The sequence below is a fragment of the Grampus griseus genome (genome assembly GCF_964374135.1).
Source record: "Grampus griseus genome assembly, chromosome: 15".
NCBI lineage: Eukaryota > Metazoa > Chordata > Mammalia > Artiodactyla > Delphinidae > Grampus > Grampus griseus.
The window spans coordinates 62,319,099-62,332,265 of record NC_139009.1 but is presented as its reverse complement, the minus strand read 5'-3'; positions in this window follow the sequence as shown (position 1 = coordinate 62,332,265).

Genomic DNA, 13,167 nt, shown 5'->3' with positions numbered 1-13,167 from the left:
TGTATATATGTGCCACATCTTCTCTAACCATTCATCTGTCAATGGACACTTAGGTTGATACCATGTCCTGGCTATTGTAAATGGTGCTGCAATGAACACTGTGGTACATCTCTTTTTCTAAATTATGGGTTTTCAGGGTATATGCCTAGTAGTGGGATTGCTGGGTCATATGATAGTTCTATTTTTAGTGTTTTAAAAAACCTCCATACTGTTCTCCATAGTGACTGTATCAGTTTACATTCCCACCAACAGTTCAAAAGGGTTCCCTTTTCTCTACAGCCTCTCCAGGATTTGTTTGTAGATTTTTTGATGATGACCATCATGACGAGTGTGAGGTGATATCTCATTGTGGTTTTGATTTACATTTCTCTGATGAGTAGTGATGTTGAGCATCCTTTCATGTGTTTGTTGGCAATCTGTGTATCTTCTTTGGAGAAATGTCTATTTAGGTCTTCTACCCATTTGTGGATTGGGTTGTTTATTTTTCTGACATAGAGCTGCATGAGCTGATTGTACATTTTGGAGATTAATCCTTTGTCAGTTGCTTCAATTGTAAATATTTTCTCCCATTCTGAGGGTTGTCTTTCCATCTTGTTTATGGTACCCTGTGCTGTGCAAAAGCTCTTAAGTTTCATTTGGGTCCCATTTGTTTTTATTGCTATTTCTCTAGGAGGTGGGTCCAAAAGGATCTTGCTGTGATTTATGTCACAGTGTCCTGCCTATGTTTTCCTCTAAGAGTTTTACAGTGTCTGGAATTACATTTAGGTATTTAATCCATTTTGAGTTTATTTTTGTGTATGGTGTTAAGAAGTGTTCTAATTTTATTCTTTTACATGTAGCTGTCCAGTTTTCCCAGCACCACTTATTGAAGAGGCTGTCTTTTCTCCATTGTCTATTCTTGCCTCCTTTATCAAAAATAAGGTGACCATATGTGAATGGGTTTATCTCTGGGCTTTCTATCCTGTTCCATTGATCTATATTTCTGTTTTTGTGCCAGTATCATAATGTCTTGATTACTGTAGCTTTGTAGTATAGTCTGAAGTCAGGGAGCCTGATTCCTCCAGCTCTGTTTTTCTTTCTCAAGATTGCTTTGGCTATTCAGGGTATTTGTGTTTCCATATAAACTGTAAAATTTTTGTTTCTACTTCTGTAAAAAATGCCATTGGTAGTTTCATAGGGATTGCATTAAATCTGTAGATTATTTTGGGTAGTATAGTCATTTTCACAATGTTGATTCTTCCAATCCAAGAACATGGTATATCTCTCCATGTGTTTGTATCATCTTTAATTTCTTTCAACAGTGTCTTACAGTTTTCTGCAAACAGGTCTTTTGTCTCCGTAGGTAGGCTTATTCCTAGTTATTTTATTCTTTTTGTTGCAATGGTAAATGGGAGTGTTTCCTTAATTTCTCTTTCAGATTTTCCATCATTAGTGTATAGGAATGCAAGAGATTTGTTTGCATTAATTTTGTATCTGCTACTTTACCAAATTCATTGATTAGCTCTAGTAGTTTTCTGGTAGCATCTTTAGGATTCTCTATGTACAGTATCATGTCATCTGCAAACGGTGACAGCTTTACTTCTTCTTTTCCAATTTGGATTCCTTTTATTTCTTTTTCTTTTCTGATGGCTGTGGCTAAAACTTCCAAAACCATGTTGAATAACAGTGGTGACAGTGGGCAACCTTGTCTTGTTCCTGATCTTAGAGGAAATGGTTTCAGTTTTTCACCGTTGAGGATGATGTTGGCTGTGGGTTTGTCATATACGATCTTTATTATGTTGAGGTAGGTTGCCTCTATGGCCACTTTCTGGAAAGTTTTTATCATAAATGGGTGTTGAATTTTGTCAAAAGCTTTTTCTGCATCTATTGAGATTATCATATGGTTTCTATGCTTCAATTTGTTAATATGATGCATCACATTGAGTGATTTGCATATATTGAAGAATCCTTGCATTCCTGGGATAAACCCCACTTGATCATGCTGCATGACCCTTTTAATGTGCTGTTGGGTTCTGTTTACTAGAATTTTGTTGAGTATTTTTGCATCTATGTTTATCAGTGATATTGGCATGTAGTTTTGTTTGTTTGTGACATCTTTTCTCGTTTTGGTAGCAGGCTGATGGTGGCCTCGTAGAATGAGTTTGGGAGTGTTCCTCCCTCTGCTATATTTTGGAAACGTTTGAGAGGGAGATGTGTTAGCTCTTCTCTAAATGTTTGCTAGAATTCACCTGTGAAGCCATCTAGTCATGGGCTTTTGTTTGTTGGAGGATTTTTAATCACAGTTTCAATTCCAGAGCTTGGTCTGTGATTGGTCTGTTCATTTTTTCTATATCTTCCTGGTTCAGTCTTGGAAGGTTGTACTTTTCTAAGAATTTTGTCCATTTCTTCCAGGTTGTCCATTTCATTGGCATAGAGTTGCTTGTAGTAGTCTCTCATGATCCTTTGTTTCTACAGTGTCAGTTGTTATTTTTCCTTTTTCCTTTCTAATTCTGTAGATTTGAGTCTTCTCCCTTTTTTCCCTGATGAGTCTGGCTAATAGTTTATCAATTTTGTTTATCTTCTCAAAGAACCAGCTTCTAGTTTTATTGATCTTTGCTATTGTTTCCTTCATTTCTTTCTTATCTAATCTTTATGATTTATTTCCTTCTGCTAATTTTGGGTGCTTTTTTTTCCTCTTTCTCTAATTGCTTTAGGTGTAAGGTTAGGTTGTTTGGATTTTTCTTGTTTCTTAAGGTAGGATTGTATTGTTATAAACTTCCCTCTTAGAATTGATTTTGTTGCATCACATAGGTTTTCGGCCATCACGTTTTCATTGTCATTTGTCTCTAGGTATTTTTTTATTTCCTCTTTGATTTCTTCAGTGATTTCTTGGTTATTTAGTAGTGTATAATTTAGCTTCCATGCATTTGTATTTTTACAGATTTTTTTCCTGTAATTGATATCTAGTCTCATAGTGTTGTGATAAGTAAAGATACCTGATACAATTTCAATTTCCTTAAATTTACCAATGCTTGATTTGTGACCCAAGATATGATCTATCCTGGAGAATGTTCCACGTGCGCTTCAGAGGAAAGTGTATTCTGTTGTTTTTGGTTGGAATGTCTTATAAATATCAATTAAGTGTATCTGGTCTAATTTGTTATTTAAAGCTTGTGTTTCCTTATTTATTTTCATTTTGGATGATCTGTCCATTGGTGAAAGTGGGGTGTTAAAGTCCCCTACTGTTCCTGTGTTACTGTCGATTTCCCATTTTATGGCTGTTAGCATTTGCCTTATGTATTGAGGTGCTCCTATGTTGGGTGCATAAATATTTACAGTTGTTATATCATCTTCTTGGATTGATCCCTTGATAGTCTTTATTTTAAAGTCTATTTTATCTGATTTGAGAATTGCTACTCCAGCTTTTTTTTTTTTGATTTCTGTGTGCATGGTGTATCTTTTTCCATCCTCTCACTTTCAGTCTGTATGTGTCCCTAGGTCTGAAATGGGTCTTTTATAGACAGCACATATATTGGTCTTGTTTTTGTATCCATTCAGACAGTCTGTGTCTTTTGGTTGGACCATTTAATCCATTTACATTTAAGGTAATTATTGATATGTATGTTCCTATTCCCATTTTCTTAATTGTTTTGGGTTTGTTATTGTAGGTCTTTTCTTTTTCTTGTGTTTCCTGCCTAGAGAAGTTCCTTTAGCATTTGTTGTAAAGCTGGTTTGGTAATGCTGAATTTTCTTAACTATTGCTTGTCTGTAGATCTTTTAATTTCTCTGTCGAATCTGAATGAGATCCTTGCTGGGTAGAGGAATCTTGGTTTTGGTTTTTCCCTTCAGCACTTTAAATATGTCCTGTCACTCCCTTCTGCCTTGCAGTGTTTCTGCTGGAAGATCAGCTGTTAACCTTATGGGCATTCCCTTGTATGTTACTTCTTGCTTTTCCCTTGCTGCTTTTAATATTTTTTCTTTGTATTTAATTTTTGATAGTTTGATTAATATGTGTCTTGACATGTTTCTCCTTGAATTTATCCTGTATGGGACTCTTTGTGCTTCCTGGACTTGATTATTTCCTTTCACATGTCAGGGAAGTTTTCAACTGTAATCTCGTCATATATTTTCTCAGACACTTTCTTTTTCTCGTCTTCTGGGACCACTGTAATTTGAATGTTGGTGTGTTTAATGTCCCGGAGGTCTCTGAAACTGTCCTCAATTCTTTTCATTCTTTTCTCTTTATTCTGCTCTGTGGCAGTTATTTCCACTATTCTATGTTCCAGGTCACTTATCCATTCTTCTGCCTCAGTTATTCTGCTATTGATTCCTTGTAGAGAATTTTAAATTTCATTTCTTTGGTTGTTCATCATCGTTTGTTTGCTCTTTAGTTCTTCTAGGTCCTTGTTAATCGTTTCTTGTATTTTCTCCATTCTATTTCAGAGATTTTGGATCTTTACTATCATTACTCTGAATACTTTTTCAGGTAGACTATTTCCCTTTCATTTGTTTGGTCTGGTGGGTTTTTACCTTGCTCCTTCATCTGCTACATATTTCTCTGTCTTCTCGTTTTGTTTCAGTTACTCTGTTTGGGGTCTCCTTTGTGCAGGTTGCAGGTTCATCATTCCTGCTATTCTTGTGTTTATCTCCAGTGGGTGAGGGTGGTTCAGTGACTGTGTAGGCTTCCTGGTGGAGGGGACTGGAGCCTGTGTTCTGGTGGATGGGGCTGGATCTTGTCCTTCTGGTGGGTAGGGTTCCATCTGGTGGTGTGTTTTGTGGTATCAGTGAACTTAGTATGACTTTAGGCAGCCTCTCTGTTAATGAGTGGGGTTGTGTTCCTGTCTTGCTAGTTGTTTGGCATGGGGCATTCAGCACTGGAGATTGCTGGCCATTGGGTGGAGTTAGGTCTTAGTGTTGAGATGGAGATCTCTGGGAGAGCTCTCGCCAATACTACATGGGCCTGGGAGGTCTCTGGTTGTCCAATGTCCTGGACTCGGCTGTCCCTCCTCAGAAGCCCAGGCACAACACCTGGCTGTATCACTAAGACCCTGCCATCTGCATGCCTTGAAAGAAAAGGAAGAAAAAAACCAAACAGATAGAACCCCAAAACAAATGGTAAAAGCAAAACTAAACAGATAAAATCAAACAAAGAAACATACAGACACACATACTCATTAAAAGAAAAGACAAACAAGCAAACAAAAAAAACAAAAGTAACAGAAAAACGAACAGACAGAACCCTAGGTTAAAAAGTAAAAGTAAACCTAAACAGACAAAATCACACAAAGAAACACACACACACACACACACACACACACACACACTCATTAAAAGAAAAAAAAAAAGAGAGCAACCAAACCCATAAACAAATCCACCAATGATAACAAGCACTAAAAATTAAACTAAGTTAAACATAAAACCAAAAACAAATCAGATGCAGAAAGCAAACGCCAAATCTACAGTTGCTCCCAAAGTCCACCATCTCAATTCTGGGAACATTCATTGTCTATTCAGGTATTGCACAGATGCAGGGTTTATCAGGTCGATTGCAGGGATTTAATCCACTGCTCCTGAGGATGCACGGAGAAATTTCCCTTTCTAACCTCTGCTCGCACAGCTCCTGGGGTTCAGCTTTGGTTTTGGCCCTGCCTCTGTCTGTAGGCCACCCTCAGGCATCTGTTCCCCACCCAGACAGGAAAGGATTAAAGCAGCGGCTTATTAGGGCTCTCTTGATCACTCAGGTCGGAGAGGAGGAAAGGTATGATAGTCATAATTGGAATGCGGGGTGAGCCTGCAGGGGGGAGAAGCTGACGTGACATTGCAACAGCCTGAGGCATACCTTGTGTTCTCCTGGAGAAGTTGTCCCTGGATCATGGGACACTGGCAGTGGCGGGCTACACAGACTCCTGGGGGAGTGTGGTAGTGTCCTGTGCTTGCACACAGGATTTTTGGTGGCAGTGGTGGCAGCATTAGTGGTCCGTGCCTGACTCTGGGGTCTGAGATGATAGCTGCGGCTCATGCCCATCTCTGGAGCTTGCTTAGGCTGTGCTCTGCCGTCTGTGGGCACACAGAGCAGGAAGCGCCTCTCCTCGCGCATCCCGAAACAACGGTTTCTGGCCTCTTAGGCAGGTCCAGACATTTTCCTGGACTCCCTCCCGGCTAGCTGTGGTGCACTAACCACTTCACACTGTGTTCACGCCACCAACCCCAGTCCTCTCCCTGGAATCTGACCCCCGATCCTCAGCTCCCAGTCCCCAGCCCCCCAGCGGGTGAGCAAAGCGTCTCAGGTTGGTGAGTGCTGGTCAGCACCGAGCCTCTTTGCAGGAATCTCTCCGCTTTGCCCTCTGCACCCGTTGCTGCACTCTCCTCTGTGGCTCTAAAACTTCCCACACACACACCCCACCCCCGTCTCCGCCAGTGAAGCTTCCTAGTGTGTGGAAACTTTTCCTCCTTCACAGCGCCCTCCCAGATGTGCAGGTTCCACTGCTATTCTTTTGTCTCTGTTTTTTCTGTTTTCTTTGCCCTCTCCAGGTACATGGGGATTTTCTTTCCTTTTGGGAAGTCTGAGGTCTTCTGCCAGCGTTCAGTAGGTGTTCTGTAGGAGTTGTTCCACATGTAGAAGTACTTTTGATGTATTTGTGAGGAGGAAGGTGATCTCCACGTGTTACTCCTCTGCAATCTTGAAGGTCTCTCTCAGATTTTTTCTTAATGGAAAACACGTTTGTTCTTTCACTCTTAGTCTCATAAAATACTATACATTTTTTGGATAGTATTCACCACAGAAAAATATGTTATTGTGAGATTTTATTTTGCATCTCTCTCCTTAGTACTTTGTAAGCTCCATGATAACAAGAATCAAATTTCCTAATGAATACCTAGTACTAAATTTGAAATACATAAGCATCTTGCTAAAATAGGAATTCAAAAATAATTCTATTGAATAATACTGATTTTGTATGAAAATGTTTATAGAGGCATTACTTACAAAAGCAAAGGACAATAAAAAATGTAAGTATAAAAACTGGGGAAAGATGGAGTAAATTAAAGTTTACACCTAGGATTGAATTCCAGTCATTCACTACACATAGTGTTTCAGAAGAAATATTTAACAACATTAGTATTCTCAAGCATGAGAAAACATTATACTGTTTTGGTTATCATTTTCCTCTGGGCACACAACCCTCCCTATTGACAAAACTAAAATGAAATAGAATATTCTTATCATGAGCTGTCCAGACACTGAAATAAATACCCAGTGTAATTTTTTGCTCTTCAAGGAAACCTGAAGTCACATGGCTAAGTACCTGAATAGTCCAGAAATGGAGTACAGACATATATAGACCATCCAGTTTTACAGGGGGTTATCATAAAAGAGGACAGAATGGAATAAAAAGCACTTAGTTTTCTGTAAAACTAGGCCACAGAGATGCTTGATGTATGGAATTACTGTGGATACCCCTGGAAAACTGTCCTATATAGAATCTCTTCACAAGCACCCTCTAGGTTTTCCAGAGGGAATAGATGGGGAATACAATTATATTATTTAGAATGCTTTTGGATTAATTAATAGGAATTCTATATAAACTTGCTAAAACAATGAGATCATCTATTGTCTCATAAAACTGGAAGTTGGAGCAGATTTCTAAGCTCACTGAATACATGACTTAATGAGGTCATCAGAGTCATTGGTTTTATCTGTCTTTTATCTCTTTTGTCCTCAGGTTGGCTTTATGCTAAGACTGGTTGCCCTCAGGGTTACAAGGTGACTGCCAGTAGCAATCAGTTTTAGAGGCTTATTCCTGTTCTTACGTTCTTGACTGAAGAACAAAGAAGAACTTTCCCAGAAGCCCTTAGCTGACTTCCTAATTCTTTTAATTCTCAGTAAATTCCATGTCTATTTTCCAACCAATCACTGATAGGTGTAAAGATAAATATTGTGATTGGTTTAGACTAAACGGAGCCCACTCAGTCTCTACTAAGTTATATAAGCTTCATAGAATGAACTGGATATTTGGGGAAAATGAATTCAGTTTCTAGTAGGGAAATGAAGGGGGCATATGGAATATAAATGGATAAGCAACAATTAAAATCCAATATTACAAGCTCTTTGGCTATCCGAGAACTTATTCCACATACATATTTTCATTCCACACATTCTACAATACATTTAAAAAAAATTCATGCCCACTTGAAATATGTCTTAATTCCTTCCCAAAGGGAGAAAATCCAAAGTCAATTACTGCATTTATTCTGAAGTACAAGATCTCTGGGTAGTATTCAGTCCTCTGACATGGCTCCCAATGGTCCAGTGATTTATCTTCCTTAACTGTACACAAAGTGGTAAAAAGCATGATAATTACAATAAAAAACTCCCTTTTGTAAAGGTGGACAACGGGAAAATATGCAGTTGTCTATAATATACTTTACTTGTTGGACAGAGTTACAAAAACTTCCTGTTCTGTCAGTGAAGTGATTTTCATAGCTTGTGAATCAGAGAGCTTTTATTCTCCTCTCTCAGAGTATAGCCATGTCTGTTGTCTCTGTGACCTTAGAGTGGACAGTGTAAAATTTCTTTTCTGGGTCTGCACCACTTTAGCAACGTACTTTCTGTAGGTGAAAATTCTTGGGACTAGTGTTTACTTTAGAAGGTTTAGCAATCATATACTCTAACCAGGCTTGGGGTCACTTTGGTATACATTTCTTTTAAAACTAGTTATACAGCCTACTTGTTTTCAATTAACTGCATGACTACTAATACACAATCAGCAATTATTTGGGCCTATGAATCTGGAAGTTTCTGGTTTATGATAACAAGCTCTGTGCTCTGTCTGTGCCATGAGACCTTAATGTAACACTTTCCTTTCCTCTTGGTCTCAGTTACCAGGTGATTTAACCAACTGCCTCTGGCACGAATATCGCTGCTTTAGACAGCCGTATCTTCACAATAATCAGACTGTGCCCTTCATCAGTCACACGATGCTTTACAGGAGGTGCTTGGAAGAGGTTTGGGGGGACAAGTGTTTTGTTCTAATCTTATTTTCTCTCAAATTCCCAAACGTTTAGAGTAACGTTCTTACAAGTCTTAGCTTTCCTAAATCATCCAGGCCCATGATTACTAAACTTCCAAATGTTTTGATTGTAATCATAAGTGAAGATGACCTCTCTTAGCAGAGACATATTTTTCTCGCTCAGATTTCATGAGTCACTTGCAGACAAAAGTTTTCTCCATATTTTAAGGTGTTATGTAATGCCAAAGAAAAGATTCTACCTAGTTCAATCTCATAAATATTTCCTACTAGGATTCATGATGACTCAGCCATCATCAAAAGTTGATACATCACAATATACAATAGGCAATAGTTAAAAAGAAGTTTTCTGTAGAATAACTAGTATTTTCAGATTCCTGTGACAGAAAAATATTATCCTTATTGCCTTGTATCAATTTTACTCAATTCCATATTTTAGAATGTTATTTCCAGATTTCCATTTCTAACACAAATATTTTATTCATTTAGGATGCTGACTCAAGGAACTCTGATTCAAACAGCTTAACTATGATTGCTATGAATAAGCTGATACAGAAGAAGTCTAAGAGAAAGACAATCTTCAGAATTTATCAATTTAGGAGCTCATTAGTATTATAAAGGCTCAAGTTTTACTATCTCTCAGCTCTCCTGGCCACAGTATTGATGCCACCCTAAAATTGGTTCTGTACATACTTGTAGAATTACTGCCAAGAATGATCATGATTACCTGCATTTTCCTTCACATCAGTGATAGAAGAAGAAATGTTTCTGGAAATCACTGCTAATTACACAGAACTGATTTTTCCAAAAGCAAATTTCTTTATGATTCTCTGTGATCTGAATTTCACTGCATTTCTATTCCTGAAAAAAAAAAAGATCATTGACAAGTAGAATGACAGCTTAACCAGAATGTTTGATGAATGGCACATTATTGGTTTCCAATGTGTCATCCACAGCTTATGGATATCGAAGCTGCCTGTGGGAAGGTTGATACCTAATCAAAATCAGAGTTGTAAGTAAAAGGAAGCAGTGCTATGGCTTAAGCAAACAACCATATCTACTGTAAGGACACTAAGAAATTACTGGATTTTTTGATTAAAAAATGTATTAAGGCTTAGGACATGAAGACTGATAGAACTGATGGAAATATAAGAGCAGTACTACCCCATAGGTAAGTACAGTAATCATAGGGCCTCCATATATAGTTTTTCATGATTACAAGACATTCGGGAAATTCAACTAACTTTAGATGTATTTTCTTTGGAGAACTATGTTGTATTTCTTCCTGCATTGTTTTACTATATTATTAACAGATATTGTTCCCAAGAACACACATTAATAGCTCTACTACATACAAATCTCATCTTCTTCAAGTTTGTTTCCAAGGGAATTCTATCTGCTACAGAATCTGACTGGGTCAATTAGATATTATCTCATTATCCAATACATGGTGTTTCTAATAGGATAAATTTCTGATGATGAATAAACTCCTGGTCTTCCTTATGCCTGTCTGTACATGGTGGATTTTACCAAGGTGCTAAAAAGAAAAAAAATTGATATTAAGAATAAAAACATACCTTTTACAAAATATATAAATAAGTGTATTAGAGTAGGTCTTAAAAAGAATACCAGTCCACAGTATTACTAGAGAGAGGATAAAATAACATAACAGTTAATACATTGCTGAGATTGTAAGAAGATAAGGCAGGCAATTAAGTTCTCCCACCAAAGAAATAAAACACAAAACAATAAAAATAACAAAAGATGACTTGTAATCAGAGAAGTGATTTTAGTCAAAGAAATCTGAGACTGTCTTAGAGGCAAATTCAATATCAGTTTAGGAAAAACTGACTAAATCATGGTCTTGTGCTAAGTTGGGGATAAATCTTACACCTGTATATTAAGTGCAGAGTCTCACTGGGGGCTAAAACAGGAGGGTACAAAAATGTGCCTATCACTAATGGAAGGCTGTAAGAAATCATATTTTTATGCTGTGGCTGGGGGTTAATAATAATATACCCTGCATGTTTGCAATTACAGATCTCACTTGGGTCTGAAGTTCAAATTAAAAGTAGATCTCTAATCATAAAAATCATATATCGATAAATTGAAGCTAAGCTCAAGATAGTTTCCCAGGTTAATAGTGTTCCTTGGAACCCAGAAGAAGCACATTTAAACCTATCTTAGAGGAAATTATTCTCTACTTAAGCCCTCAGAATTTCAACAAACTAAATTGAAAAAAAAATGACCTCAATATCAAATATGAACTGTAGATGAAATGAAGTCAAACATAAATAAAAGTCAGCTAAAAAAAAGAACTGATATACATACCACGTCTTTCAATAAATCCAGTGATTTTTGAAAAATCAGTTCTAAATGTAAAGAAATTATATAAAATTATTTTATAAAATAAAGACAAAATCAAGAAAAAGTCTATATCTATTTGCAAAATATCCAATGCAGTTCTTAAGAAAGAAAAATGTTAAAATTAAAATTACAATAAATACATTAAACGTAAGATTTAATTTAGCTAAATAGACGATTATTATTATTTATTTATGACATACCCAATTTAACAGGACATAGAAAGTCTGAAGTATAAGTGACAGAAAGAATCTAAGGGGAGAATACTGATCAAAAAGAAATGGATTTAGTTATAATAATATCAGAAAAAGAAGTCAAAAATACTATCAGTGATTAAAAGATATTTACTATGATCAAATGTATGAATCATTAAGAAGACCTAGTAACTCCAGCTTCTCAAGTTTCTATAAATATAGCAACTCAGTCTTCACAAGGGAAAATTGAAAATCCACAAACTGGGAAATGTTCTCACACTTCTTTCACTTAATGCTATGTCAAAAAATATTTATAGATATAGATAGGTAGATGACAGATAGATGGATGAATGGATGTGTGTGTGTGTGTGCACGTGCACATGCATATGTGTATCTTATAAGAGTCTTGAATCAGCAACTGAATTATTGAATCTGACACTGACCTGGGGTAACATTCAGACACTTCAAAAACATCTAGATAAGTGGTCTGAGGTATCAATAACATCTATTAAACAGAAATGATACCCTCTCAAGTTGTTAGCATGAGAGATATGGATGTCAGGTGATAAACTGAGTTCTGACCCAAGCCCAACTCACAGTGTGCTCACCGGTTCATAATGAAATTTGTGGATATTTGTCCCGTTCCTGATATATAAGTGAAAAAAACACAGTTAGTGATAGAACACTCCTTGTCTTGCTTTTCAAATTTGTGTAGGAAAGCCAAATGAAACTGAACTGAACTCGTCTCCTATTCCAACAAGCTTGAAATCAACAGCAATACTGCATTTCTGGAATTATTGAAGAGATGTGTATTACTGTCAAAGATATGAAAAATGTAGTAGTCGTGATTCCTAGATATCTCCATTTAATTTGCTTACATGGCTTTAGCACAACAGTGATGGATCATGGCACATAAACATGGACTCCTGTATATTTAACAGGTGGCAGCCTGATTTTGAATTGAAACTGCTATGTCTACATACGATACCCTGACTAAAAAAGCTTATCATAGACATTACCATTGGAGATTTAGGTGTGCATCTATTGGTTTGGAAAATAATAAGTAAATTTTCAATCTCCATTAAGTGTGTGTGTGTCTATGTGTGTGTGTTTATATGGTAAGGACCAAGGACGATAGTTCCATCTTCACGGTTTTATATAAGTATTATATCAACTCTCTTGCTTTCTACATAATACTGTATATAGGGCATTTATGATCTCAATAATCCATAGAAGATACCAGTAATTTGCTATATTGATTACATCAGAGTGCTCATTTAACCCCTTTGGGCCCCCACGGGAGTGGAGGAGGACTGGACAGAGAGGGAGAAGGGGCCATTGAAGGTACAGTATTTACTATGGGATTTAACTCCTCAAAGGCCTCCCAGTAGCTTCAGATCTGCTCAAGAATCCTTCATGTCCTCCTGGTTTGCAGTGAGTGGCTCACAGCTTCAAGGCCTCCTCTGCCAGATGGAGAACTATTTCAAACATCCTGCCTCTATTTTGTACTGTAGCAATGCAGACAGGAAACCTGACCCCATTTTCAGGTTCTAAAGAGAAATTCTAAGTACCTGAAAGACTGAGGAACATGGTGGCTTTTATTT